The following is a 12,317-nucleotide window of genomic DNA, read 5'->3' as shown; positions in this document are numbered from 1 at the left end:
CACACACTAGGTGCACCTCTCTACCCACACACTAGGTGCCCCTCTCTACCCACACACTAGGTGCACCTCTCTACCCACACACTAGGTGCACCTCTCTACCCACACACCAGGGGGACCTCTCTACCCACACACCAGGGACACCACTCTCCCCACATCGTACACTGACATATTAACTTAGAGACTTATTTTGACTCATTAATTTGGGATTTTTTCAAGGGTAGAATTCATACCAGATATAAAAGATTTATAACTCAGGTTGTAAGGTAACAAACTTGTATACATTAAAATCAAGGACGTGTTCTGTATAAATAAAATTGTACGTGAAGGATAAGGTAAAATAACGATAAGTCACTGTAATAAAAACCAGCATTGGGTCTTGAGCTTCGTCTTACACGTGTCCAGCAGGAGCAAGTGACACGGAGGACAGCACCTCCCCGACCAGCCTTAATATCAGCATCGTCTTCAGTGACTCCGTCTTCTCCCCACTGACCGGAGGAGCGGTAGTCAACAAAAGCTTGGGTGGCAACGGAGGAGCGAGGGATCCAAGCTTCACCTTGGCCGCCCTACGCCAGCCCGGCATTCACTTAGAGGAGGGCGAAGATATAGATTCCTTCATTGCAAACCTTACCATTCCTCCACCAGCTGAAGGAGGTGTGGTAAGCAATGTAGTGATTATGCATTCATTATAATGCTGCTGTTTTTATCCATTTTGATGACTATACAGTACATGGAACTCCAAGATATTCCCTTATTTACAAATAGAGAATTGTTCTGTATATACGATGCCGTTTACAGAACCTTCAGACGTGCGCGGAGAACCGTAAGATGGGGAACGAGTACGACATCTCTGCGTTTATTATCCCGCCGCCTCCTCCACCCTCGGACGAGAAGGACAACAGGTCGTTCGACATTATACGGAGCCAAAGAAGGAATCAGTAGGGTGAGTTGTTGTGAGGTTCATCTAATTTTCTACAATTAAATGCAATACTGTATTACTGTAAGTGTACTGTGGAAGTGTTTGTCTGAACTAAATGAATTTGTTTCTGTTCATAGATGTTATTGATTTACCGTACAGTGTAACATACATCATCGTGTAAGAAGATTACCGCACTGTAATAATTAGTTATGAGTTTATAATAAATACTGTACAGTTTTATACAACACAATACGGTACTTAGGAAAACAGGGAGGCCATTTAAAATCACATTTCCTGGTGGTATGTATGACTCTCAGGTTGTTTATCTCTTTAAGGAGGAGTATCACTCTAGGTGTTTTGTTATGGGTAATGTCAGACTGTTTTCAGGTTGGAGAAATGTGTTACTCAATGGGTTAAAATGGTTAAGTTTTATTGTGATTTCTCCTGTAGTAAAAGAATATTGTTAATTTATTAATTTATCATTCCACCACTTAAAAGTTTATTAGCTGCTGGGCCAGTTGGTCTGTTCTTTTTTAATTTGCTGTGAACACTAGTGTTAGGTGTTCGTACAGGAAGAAATCTATAATATTTGGGAGTGTCACTGGATAACACCCTTCTCATGTGTGTCTCAGCCAGGACTCAAACCCATGATACATTCATTACTGCTGTACCAGCAAATGTTTGTTTTTACCTAAAGTATTTGCTGTTAGTTCTTTCCTTCTGAAAGTATATCACAAACAGTGATGTAGGAGGTATTTACTTTAAGATATAATTTTTTAGTACAAAAATGAGCTAAATTGGTTTATCGTTACAGATGGTGTGCGAGGACAACAGCGACATGGAGGTCGGGGAGAAGGACCACGACATGGGCGAGGTGCACGTCAGCTCAGAGACGATGGCCAAGCGTGCCAACCTAGCGGGGAAGGTCGCATCTCTGCAGAGGCGCTTCGAAGTTCCTCCCAGGACTGCCTACGGTAGTCTGCCTACCTCAAGTGCCTCCGTAGACAATCGTCAGTTGCTACCGAGATCAAATAATTCTAATGTAGGACATGAACTGCATGCCAAATTGGCACAGGCATTAGAGGAAAATGATAAGATGTTCAAAGGTTTCGACACTCAACAAATGACGAGTGCCAAAAATACCGGCGGAAGTCGGGAGAGCGGCGACTCCAAGCATCCGTCGGTCACGGCCAGAGTACGAACCTTCAGCTCTGGGGGAAACTGGACCGCCTCTTCTCTTCAGCGCCAAAAGACCGTGCCAACCAGTAAGGCAGAGGGAAAATAGGAGGACTCTCCACCTCCCCCTCCTCCACGAACGCCCATCACACGAACCGGCACTCTGACTAACCCAAAGAAATCCAAGCCTTCTCGTCCCTCGTCAAAAATCCAGAGAAGTATATCTATGAGCACAGGTAACCTCTCCAAGTCTGCCTCTCAAGACGACATGACGAGTCACGCCAGTTACATCACCATCCTGAAGTCGAGCACCAAAGCCTCGGCCTCCAGCGAAGACGTCAGCCAAGCCAAAGCCTCCCAGGGGTCCCCCTCCAAACAAAGGGTAGCCTCCAGTAACGATTCTCTCGCGTCGTCCTCCAGTGAATTCCTCTACTGAAGAATTACTCTTAAAATTTTCAATAAATCTCTAAACATCATTAATGAACTACAGCTCAACCAGTCTGGAGGTGAATATATTCTCTATTTTTGGGAATTGGAAAAAAAATTGATTTTATGTACTGATGTGTTTAATTCTTTATACGATCGGTAGCATGGATACAATATGAAAAAAAGACGAGGGTAGAGGGAGGTAAAGGTTTTATTATGAGAAGTTGGTAAATGTAACAGCTGAGAGGCAGAGTTATCCTGTTTAACGCTGAGAGAAATAAAGATTCAATGTGATAAAAGAAAACTTAAAAGAGAGGAAACGGTTAGATGGGATCTCTTTAGTAATCATATTGAAACTGTCTATTTACCTAGAATAATACAGAATAGGGATGTTATAAATCTTGGTTTTAATAGAATAACAAAAGTGTATTGATTATGTTTAATAAAGAATCAATAGAATGACAGAGGGAAGATTTTGAGATATAAGGTAGGAAAAGTGTACTAGTGGAAGAAGAGTTTGGAACCAGACTTGGAAGAGATTATGTGGGTCACTTTTTAAATTAAGGAGCATAAAACTTACATGTAAAATTATCTAATGAAATCGATAATGTTTTTATGATATTTAAGGACCCGGATAGAGTCGTTAGAAAAGCAATGTAGGAACGTTAGAAAATGTATTAGATAAATACTGATTGTTGTCTATAGGCAGTGTACTGTATGTGAGGGAGAGGTGAAGTTGTTGCTGATGAAAGTAAGATTATAGTAGGATATGTAGTGTCACCATGATTGATTGGTGTTTGCCACGATGGGATGATAATTGAGGTTGGTGCTGTTGATGTGGTTGGTTGAGTAAAGAAAGTTGAATATGTTAATAAGTTTGGTTGATTGAAGAAAATTGATGGTGCGTGCGTGCGTGCAATATGTATGAAGCATTATCTGTTAATTTTAGTAAATAAAATTTCTCTTCCTCAGGACAATGTGAAGGCAGGTATGCAGAACAAAGGCCTTCGTTCACCATCACCAGCGCGTAAGGAGTCCCTCGCCAGATAACTCAGAGCGGCCACCCTCGGTGCCTTCCAGACTTCGCAAGCCACAGCTCAGCCCAACTACTTCTCCTACGAATAATCTGCCAGGCACACACCGTCTGCGTCCTTCGGGCAAATTAATGGCTCCTTCCGGACCTACCGGCGTAAGGCTCCCGCGAGCAGTCCCACTTCTCCTCGAGGCAGGGCTGGATTCAGGAGTGGGCAAAGTGGGCAGCTGCCCAGGGGCCTCCACATCTTACAATATTTTATTTGGATTATTTTTGTTTTCATCCTTTAAAATTCATGTTTATCTAATCCATCACGTAAAACTATGTTCAGCAAGAAGCGTGATAGAAATTAGGCAGGCAACTCCTTGAAATTCATGAAAACCTGGTTTTCCTATGAACCGACTTGAAACCACATGAATGACTCCAGTCATGTCTCACTTTTGTGTGTGTGTTTGGAATTTGTACTCTATCAATAAATATACAGTTAATTAAAAATGTCTCAATGTTCTACTTTCCTCAGTGTAACTGCATATGGCTTCAAAATTCTCCTAAGAAATGCTCAAATTTCACAATTTTCCCGGGGGGCTTATAGCGCCCCCCCGGAACGCCCAGATGTTTAGGCTCGCTTCACTCGCCACCCCACCCTCTTGGGTAGTTATAATGAGGGGGCCCTCCACAAAGAGGCTGGCTGCCCATGGGCCTCCACAGGTCTAAATCCAGCACTGCCTCGAGAGGGTACTCGCTCCCCCCAAAAGACTCCCAGAATCACTCGTAAGGCAGCCAGCCAGCCGATGCTGACGAACCTAAGCCTCGGCTCCCCGCCAAGAATAGTCAGTCGCCGGCTCGGAGAGTTCCGGCATCGCCGCCGGCCACCGCCAACGGCATCAAAAGTCCCGTGCGAACCGCCGACAAAAATTCCACTGCTTCGAGACTGCCCGGACTGGATAATTCCAGCGTGGCTCTTAAAAACCGCCTGAACCAAGAAGTCGCCAAAACTCTCTCCCAAAAACAAGACGGTCAACGGCACGGATCCGGACGATTCCCCGGACTCTGGTAGCTTCGATCAAGATTCGTTAGAAGAAGCAGAAGACATTGAAGTGATGCCTCCGGCGTCTAGAGATGCCTTCCGCCGTTTTACGGGAGCGGTCGGTCAGTCCCCGACGGAGATGGTAGCGACCTGTGCAGAAGCTGAGCGTTTCAGCGGCACCGCCACTCAAGACGAGGCAAAGTTCCAGGAGGCCAGAGAGGCTCTCACCAGTGAATAGAGACGGTTCGTAACGGCCTCGAAGTTATTCGTCAAGTCGGCCACAGAATCCGAAGACACGTTATTGCAGTGTCTGTCGACGTGTATGAAGCTGATGCAGCGCATGGTGGACGTGACCCAGCAGGTGGTGCGGCACACTACCACGCCTCTCCACGTGGTAGTGAAGGTGAGGGACGTGGCCACCACCTACCACTCCACCGTCCGGGCGGCGCTGGATGGACCATCCTTCCATGAACACCCTCATGACTCAGGCCACCAACCTGGCCGGCGTACTCACCTCTCGCTCAGTGTGTTCAGCCCGTGAGATCCCCGACGCTCCGACGTCGCAGAATCGTGTGCATTATCGTATTATTAAGATCGCTCTCCCAGTAAAGAGTTGCAAAAATCGCCTTTGACAGTGCAATGAATGGAAACTTACAAAAGAGTACTTAATGTATTTACACGTTTGTAGATATAGAAATAAACCCGATACGCATAATGTCAATCACCGTAGCCCGACCAGCTTCTGTAAATAACGATAGAAATCTCAGGCATTATGAACAGTCAGTCCGGAGGAGAGTGAGAGCACCGGCTCCAGAGTCGAGTGTCCGGGACGAAGCTGGGACAGTCTGAGGGTGACGTAACAGAGCTGTATATTTCAGTACATTGATATAATTGTGTATAACAATGCCTAAGTTACCCCCAGTCTCGCATTTGACTATAAATTTCCAAGTGTGTGTGTTTCTCAAATGTACTTAATATAGCAGCTTTTTCAGTTACTTTTTTTTTATTATTCCAAGTTTATTGGCACTACTTGCAATTGTTCTCCAGATTTTTTATTTGTTGTACAATATAATTGCAACTTATGGTTTTCTTCCACTTTCCATTAATTTGTTCTTTGTCTTGTACAGTTTGAGGCCCTCTACCCCTCTCGGTGTATATAACTTCTATACAGCAACAAAACTTGTCACATGTCAGCCCCAGTTAGGAGTTGTAATTCAGTTTATCTGCTGTATTTTCTGCTAAATAGTGTCATAGTATATCCCGTCTGTATCCCCTTGTGCATGTAGATAACTAAGGGTACCGGGGTATACACTGTAGGGAGATATATCTACTGTAGCTGTGAGGACTATTAGTGAAGGGTTAAACAATCAACGGTTTCTTGTATAGGAATGTTGTAATATAATGTGAATGACAGTACAGTAATGGAGGTTGGGAGTACGTTACTGTAGTGGTAGTACTGTAATAAGTACAGTAGTAATTATGGTGACGAGTACTAGCAGTGGTGGAGGGTGTAGTAGTACAGCTATACTTAAGGTAACAAGTTATGTAAATCTACCACCCAAGACGAGTGAGCTCAGACGTGGTGGCCAATGGAGTTCCTAAACATATGAAGTAGGAGTGGATTGTTCCAGAAACGCTGCTGCCTACAGATTCAGGGTAGGAGCTACCAGTACAAGGGCCTCGAGGTTGTGAAGGAGAAGCTACTTCGAGTGGTTGGGGGAAATGTAGGCGTTAGTATTGTGCTGGAGACATTCCTCAGTAGCCAGACCAGGAGAACTACTGACCTCACCCAGAACATGTACCGTGTTGAGCTAGGTTATACAAGCATTATATAAACTCAATTTTCCTCGTTTATCCTCCCATTTCGGGTCATTGTGGTAGCAGGAATCTGGCCTCAAATACAGAATTGTTCTTCCCTCGGGTATTCACCAAGTGGGTCTTCCACCATAATTACTGGCCACTGAACTACCACCTTTCTATTTATACCGATTATGAATTGTCAAGGGAAAAATGGAATTAAAATGGACGATAAAGCACAAGGGGTTCAAAGACAAGAATTGATGGAGCATTTACATTAACAAGTATAGAGTCGGTTGTATCATGACCACACAGCATCTTATATGTATTCAACAGTAAATTCGGCCACCTAAACTGCCAGGTTTCAAGGAGGTATGGGACCAGGTGGACTCCTGTGCAGGTTTGAGAAAGTGGCTGTGGACACCAGGTGCAGTAAGGATACACGCCTACTATCCTCACTGGTAAGGTATATTAATTTCTATATTGCTTCCCTGGCAGATAATCAATGATCAGTTAAAAAAACCTTTGCTCTAGGCTCGAGATTCCATTCGTACATTCATTCAGGTGGGAAGCTTCAGATGGATGAAAGTTTAGAGTTCACACATTGCTCGATTGAAGTTACCAAGTAAATGTATTGTGCTAGATGGTCTGGTGGCGTCTTGAAGCCGAATTAAGGCTCATCTAGCAAGAACAAGAGTAGTTTCCGATCTTATGTGAACCTAAATTTTTTAAGCTGCTAAATTGTATACAAGTTAGAGAAATGTCGAGTCTAGTCTTAAATTGGTCTAAAACTCCCCAGAACACCGTTATTAAAGGAACTAAAAAACGGAATTTTAAAATTTAAAATCAAGTTTATTGTAGAAATATGTCGATCATATCTACAGTTAAATAAATACAGCAGTTCCCGCTCCTATAATTCTTCCCCACTCTAGCCGGGTTCGTCCTTAACTGCCCACATAACGAAGGTAGGTAGGTCACTGTGCCGTGGGTGAAGCTGGATTGGTCCACTTTCAACTAGAACGAAACTCAAATTCATCCCCTCACTAAACCATTTCCAGTAGTTATTCCACGTAGTTCTCGGATATCTGGAACAAGCAAGTAATCAGAGATTAAATATAGAAGTATACTTTGTATCAAACTCAATCACACAGAAATAATTCACTAAATACATTAATATATAACCAAGTTATATCAAATATAAATAGTTAATCAACAAAACTCATTTTTAACCAACAAGAAAATTGTACTCAAGAAAAATAACACCAGCATTTGAAGAATGAAGAGATGTATATCCATGGATCCAGTAGTATTACTTCCTTTGAGGTTATGATCAGTACTGACCTCCCGTCACAGCTTTCAGAGTATTTAAGGACGGCAGTGGTGGGGGGGGGGGGTGATACATGTGAATTAGGCGGGAAAATCTTAACTGGGCTAACCACCTCTTAACTGGGCTAACCACCTCATCACAAGTGTTTAAGACATTTCATTTCTCGATAATTGTTCCATAAAACTTCACTATGTCGTGATTATTTATCGCCTTTCTATTGCTAGTTTAATATTTTTCTATTTATAACTTGTTAATTTTTCACTATAGAGATTAATGAATGTGGTTTACCGGGAGTTAAACGGGCGTAACAACCATTAGCGGCTTTACTGTGGTGGTGTCTGTTTCTGGCCGCCCATAGAAAGTCGTAGAATTCGTCATGCTATATTTATCAAAACTTCAAAAACCAGATCACAATTGACTTTGATGTGAAAGATTATGAATAAAAGAAATACAGCGCATATTAAAGTTGGAAGTTTCTCTACATTTGTCACTTCCACATAAATACACATCTGAATCTGTAGATAATGGTCACTCATAATAAGCTCATTTAAAAATGAAAAGTCTTTAAGCTTGGTAATAAAATAAACTAATTCAATAAATGTCTGGCTGGGTTCCTTCTATACATTCCTAAATCTACTATAGAATTCATTGGCCTCTTTAACAGTGTAAGCAACTGCCTATAGCCATTCAAGCAAACCATAAAGTCTCAAAAGCCTTATTGGACAACATCGTGACAAGTATTGCTAACAATAAAAATGGTTCAACGTCACACTGATTCTAAATAATAAAAGTTTCACCCTTTAAGTAAACCAGCAGTACTTAAGTATTCCAGGCAGTATATAAGTACCACCAACATATAGGCTTTACTAACGTACAGTATTGTTAATGAATGTGGTGAGAATACTTCAAAGTTTGTATATATATAGTGCCCCAAGAACGAAGGCACATTTTCTTTCTTGTTAAATTACTGAAATATTTATGTTTTTCAGTTATTTCACATCAAAAATCATTTTATTTTTATGGACTCTATTACATGCTAACATAGTTTTATGTAAATGGTAATAAATGATAATTCAAATAGCTGTTTTATATATTCAACGTAAAAAGGTAATAAGATACGGAATGATATGGAGGTGAGCGCCATCTATGAGTTAACAGCACTACTAAACCTTCATCACGGGGTACAGGGGGAGAGTTTCTCGTCTGGTGGTTCTTGGATCCATCACCAGCTGGAGCCACAAGACAGAGGAAGAAGGTGGAGGACGGACTAAGTGTACCACGATCTGACAGCCCCGAAAATATCGGCCTGAGGCATCGGTAAGACATTTATTCATAATATTATACCAGATATTTAACATTAATAATACTAAGAAGTTATTGGAGAGTTATTATGGTTAGACAGAGTGTATTTAATGGTTAATTTAGTTAATTGTGCTGGGTCGTCTGGTGAAGTACTGTATTGGTATATTGTTGCCACTATATAACATCAAAGTTGAAAGTATGTTTTTCCGGTGGTTTTTGATGTAATGAACGAATTTGACCTTCATTTGTGGCGCAAATCAATAGTTTTGAGATAAGCCCCTGGTGAATTAATATAAGTGGACAACCATGGAGTTGTTGATCAATGTGTTGTTCCGATGGTTTAGGAAAATATTCGTCCATTGGCTGTCCTCGGGTTTTGTATGAGTGTTTTTTTTTAGATTTTTCAGTGTTTTACTCAAATGTGCCCTTTTTTTTGTAAAGTAACGTTTTGCCAAAAAATAACATTTTCAATTTTAACAAACTGCTAATTTTGCCAATAAAATAGAGCTCAAATTTGAATAAAACACCAAAGTACACCAAAACCTAATTCTCATACCAAAGAACCTACCTAACCTAACCTACGAGGAGGAGACGAGTTAGGAGTATAACCTCGGGTAAACGCGGTGGGAACCTGCGGACAGCCAATGGACCAATATTAACCCACTTTTCTTCAATGACGTTTCCCTCACAAATGACTTAAATATAGCAGGGAGATTAGGTAATTTTAAGTAATTTCTGAGCAAAACGTCGTAGAAGAAACGTGTTTTAACATTGTCTAAACTATTGGAAAAACACATTGTTCAACAAAAAGTCAATGGTTGTCCACTTGTAAAAATTTACCACCCTGCCCCTCAGAAACTAGAGCTATAAGAATCGAGGTAAAAAGTGTCCAAAACGCACCAAAACCCATCGGAAAAAGTTTTGGATTTAACCTAACCTAACCAAACCTAAGCTAACGTGGGTGTGTACCGCCATGAACAGACATACATAATGAACTGTTAAATATCTCGCTTGAACGTATTTTGTTCCAGAAATGTTATTGAAGAAAAGTGTCTTAGAATTGTCAAACTTACCGATTGCAATTATAAAATCCCCGAGATTCGTTTAGCGACAAGTGAAATGGCAAAAATAGGTTTTCCCTAGTGTATTATGTTTTTCGAGCAATTCTAACCTTCATTTCTGGTATAAATGAGCCGTTATGGAGATATGACCTCAGTTACCGGGACGAGTTTGATTTTGTTCATTTTTTCCAGATGATGATGTTATTATAGTATTTTAAGAGGCGACATTTGCTAGAAGCTATACTGTACTGTATAATCTGATGTAATATAACCAACCAAAACGACCTACCTAACCTTACCTAACTTCCTAGCCAGGGCGTGGAATTGCCATATTAAACAAAGTACTTATTTTGATATCTGGTACCAATGAAAGCAACTTTATAGAAGCGTCACGGTGTAATTTGTATTTTTGTGGATGCAAGAGTGCGCTCGGACTCGGCGAGTCGGCTATAAACAAACGCGACGCGGCGAATCGGCCAATTTTTTGGAGGAGTGTTTACGGTAAATGTAATTATTCGCCACAGAGCACGGAGAGACATCGTTTTAGTGTCGCGTGCTCGGTTTTTCAGTGTTTTCCCCCCATTTCCTCCAACCTTCATTCCTTGCCCATTACAGGTGATTTAAGATCATATAAATAATTAATGAAAAAGTGTTTTTAATTAAAATAAAAAGTTGTCGCCTCTTTTAAAATATTATAATAAGAACACCTATGGAAAATATGAACCAAATCGGAAAAACTCTTGCTGGTGGTAGTGGTGTTCTGAGAAAAAAAGAAAAAACCTAACCTAACCTTTCCTATCCCTTAACACTTCAAATAATATATTAAGGTTACTTTATTTAACTGATGATAAATTAAAAAGTTATTTCATTAATGTTTTGTCAGTGTGTCATTAGCATTTATAGGTCACTAGGGAAGCTGGAATACGTTTAAGAAACTAATTTGCAATCCCAATAGATTTGAACTGTCCTCTGATTGGTCACAGCAGATTATGTGAAATTCAAACGAAAGGAATTTAGGTATTAAATTGGGCAAAAGTTTTTGCCCGCTAGTGCAATAAGAATCCGTCAATATTGTCGTAACTTCGTCTTATTTTGGTCACGTCCACAAAATGTAACCGCGATGCGTCGCGTAAGAAACCGGGTGTGCCAATTCATTTTTTGTGCGTCCGTCACAAAAGGTTAGATAGGGTTTTCAATTTTGTTTAACCTTTCATGTTGAAAGTGTAATTCAGTTTGGAAGAATGATTGTTGTTGTTGTTTCTAGTGTTAAAGGAAATAAAGGTCACACGTTTCTATTAGAAAAAGCAAAACAAAATAAAAACACGGAAAATTGCAGTTTCGGCGAAGCGCCGAGGTCAGACTCATTCTAAACACATCAAAAACTATTGGAAAAACCTAATTTCAACCTAACCTAACCGATTTGAGAAATCAGTTTCTCTATGTGGTATTAAACAAACAAGTGCCTTTGTTATAAGTGTACGAAGTTGTTATTTGACCAAATAAACCGTCGGCTATTTGACCGGGACCTGCGAGGATCGTACGCATACGATTTTAATGGGATTGTAGTCGGGATGATTGTGGGCATTAAACAAGTCATTACACTGTGGTATTATTTAATTGTAGAAGTTTCTGTGGGCAAAAGTATTGTTTTATTTTAGATCTCGGTCAAATAATCAGTGGTTATTGTGCCGAGTACCGGTCAAATAACCCCTGCCTATAATACAATAGTTTTACAGTGTTGTGTATTATAGTATAGCTATTGGTCACATTTCCAGGAAGCTTCAAGGAACAACAACACATCTCCATGGCAAGCTCAGACTCGACCGTACAGACCCGTCCGGTCTCGTCTACGACTCCGTTAACTGAGAAACGCCGCCGACCCGCGGGAGGTGAGACCGACGTCGTCACTTCACGTCGCGTAGTCGGGTGTACAAGTCGAGTGCATTAGAGTACTTGTATTTAAGTGCACTTGTACAGTAATCCTATAAAAGTGGGCATTTACTTAAATGTTTGTGTCTAAAGTCACGTCCCATTGGTGTCGGTGGTACGCGACACCTCAAAACTGTGGCCCAGATTCACGTTTTCCATCCCATACCCAATTTTGAATGTGTGTTTATTTTGTTTTTCTTTAAAGTACAGTATAGTATAATATATTAATAACTTTTAGCTTCGTTTTTAAAACCTAATTTCATTGTTATTAATTATGATACTCTACAAATACTGTGCTACTTTTTCTACTTGTATGATTCAGT

At 40.8% G+C, this 12,317-nt stretch overlaps 3 long non-coding RNA genes across 6 annotated transcripts in view; 2 read left to right on the top strand and 1 right to left on the bottom strand.

The window, feature by feature from the left end:
• Positions 1-162: 162 nt before the first annotated feature.
• On the top strand, positions 163-3,870 carry LOC121874844. The gene is made up of 4 exons (XR_006090502.1): positions 163-656; positions 796-940; positions 1,731-2,598; positions 3,491-3,870. It is a non-coding gene; the product is annotated as an uncharacterized LOC121874844 (long non-coding RNA).
• Positions 3,871-7,206: 3,336 nt separating this feature from the next.
• LOC121874837 lies at positions 7,207-8,836 on the bottom strand. Its single transcript, XR_006090501.1, has 2 exons — positions 7,623-8,836; positions 7,207-7,460 (listed from the first exon to the last, which is right to left on the bottom strand). It is a non-coding gene; the product is annotated as an uncharacterized LOC121874837 (long non-coding RNA).
• A 62-nt stretch (positions 8,837-8,898) lies between these two features.
• The window catches only part of LOC121874820, a 30,021-nt gene continuing 26,602 nt past the window's right edge, over positions 8,899-12,317 (top strand). For 2 of the 4 annotated variants that reach the window (XR_006090498.1, XR_006090500.1), the window contains exons 1-2: positions 8,899-9,019; positions 11,841-11,954. This is a non-coding gene — a long non-coding RNA (uncharacterized LOC121874820). The remainder of the gene's footprint in view (positions 9,020-11,840; positions 11,955-12,317) is intronic. The other 2 variants (XR_006090497.1, XR_006090499.1) reach the window with 1 other exon arrangement.

This window comes from Homarus americanus, unplaced genomic scaffold, assembly GCF_018991925.1.
Source record: "Homarus americanus isolate GMGI-L3 unplaced genomic scaffold, GMGI_Hamer_2.0 scaffold3704, whole genome shotgun sequence".
In the NCBI taxonomy this organism is placed as follows: domain Eukaryota; kingdom Metazoa; phylum Arthropoda; class Malacostraca; order Decapoda; family Nephropidae; genus Homarus; species Homarus americanus.
This window is presented reverse-complemented; position numbering and strand designations above follow the sequence as displayed.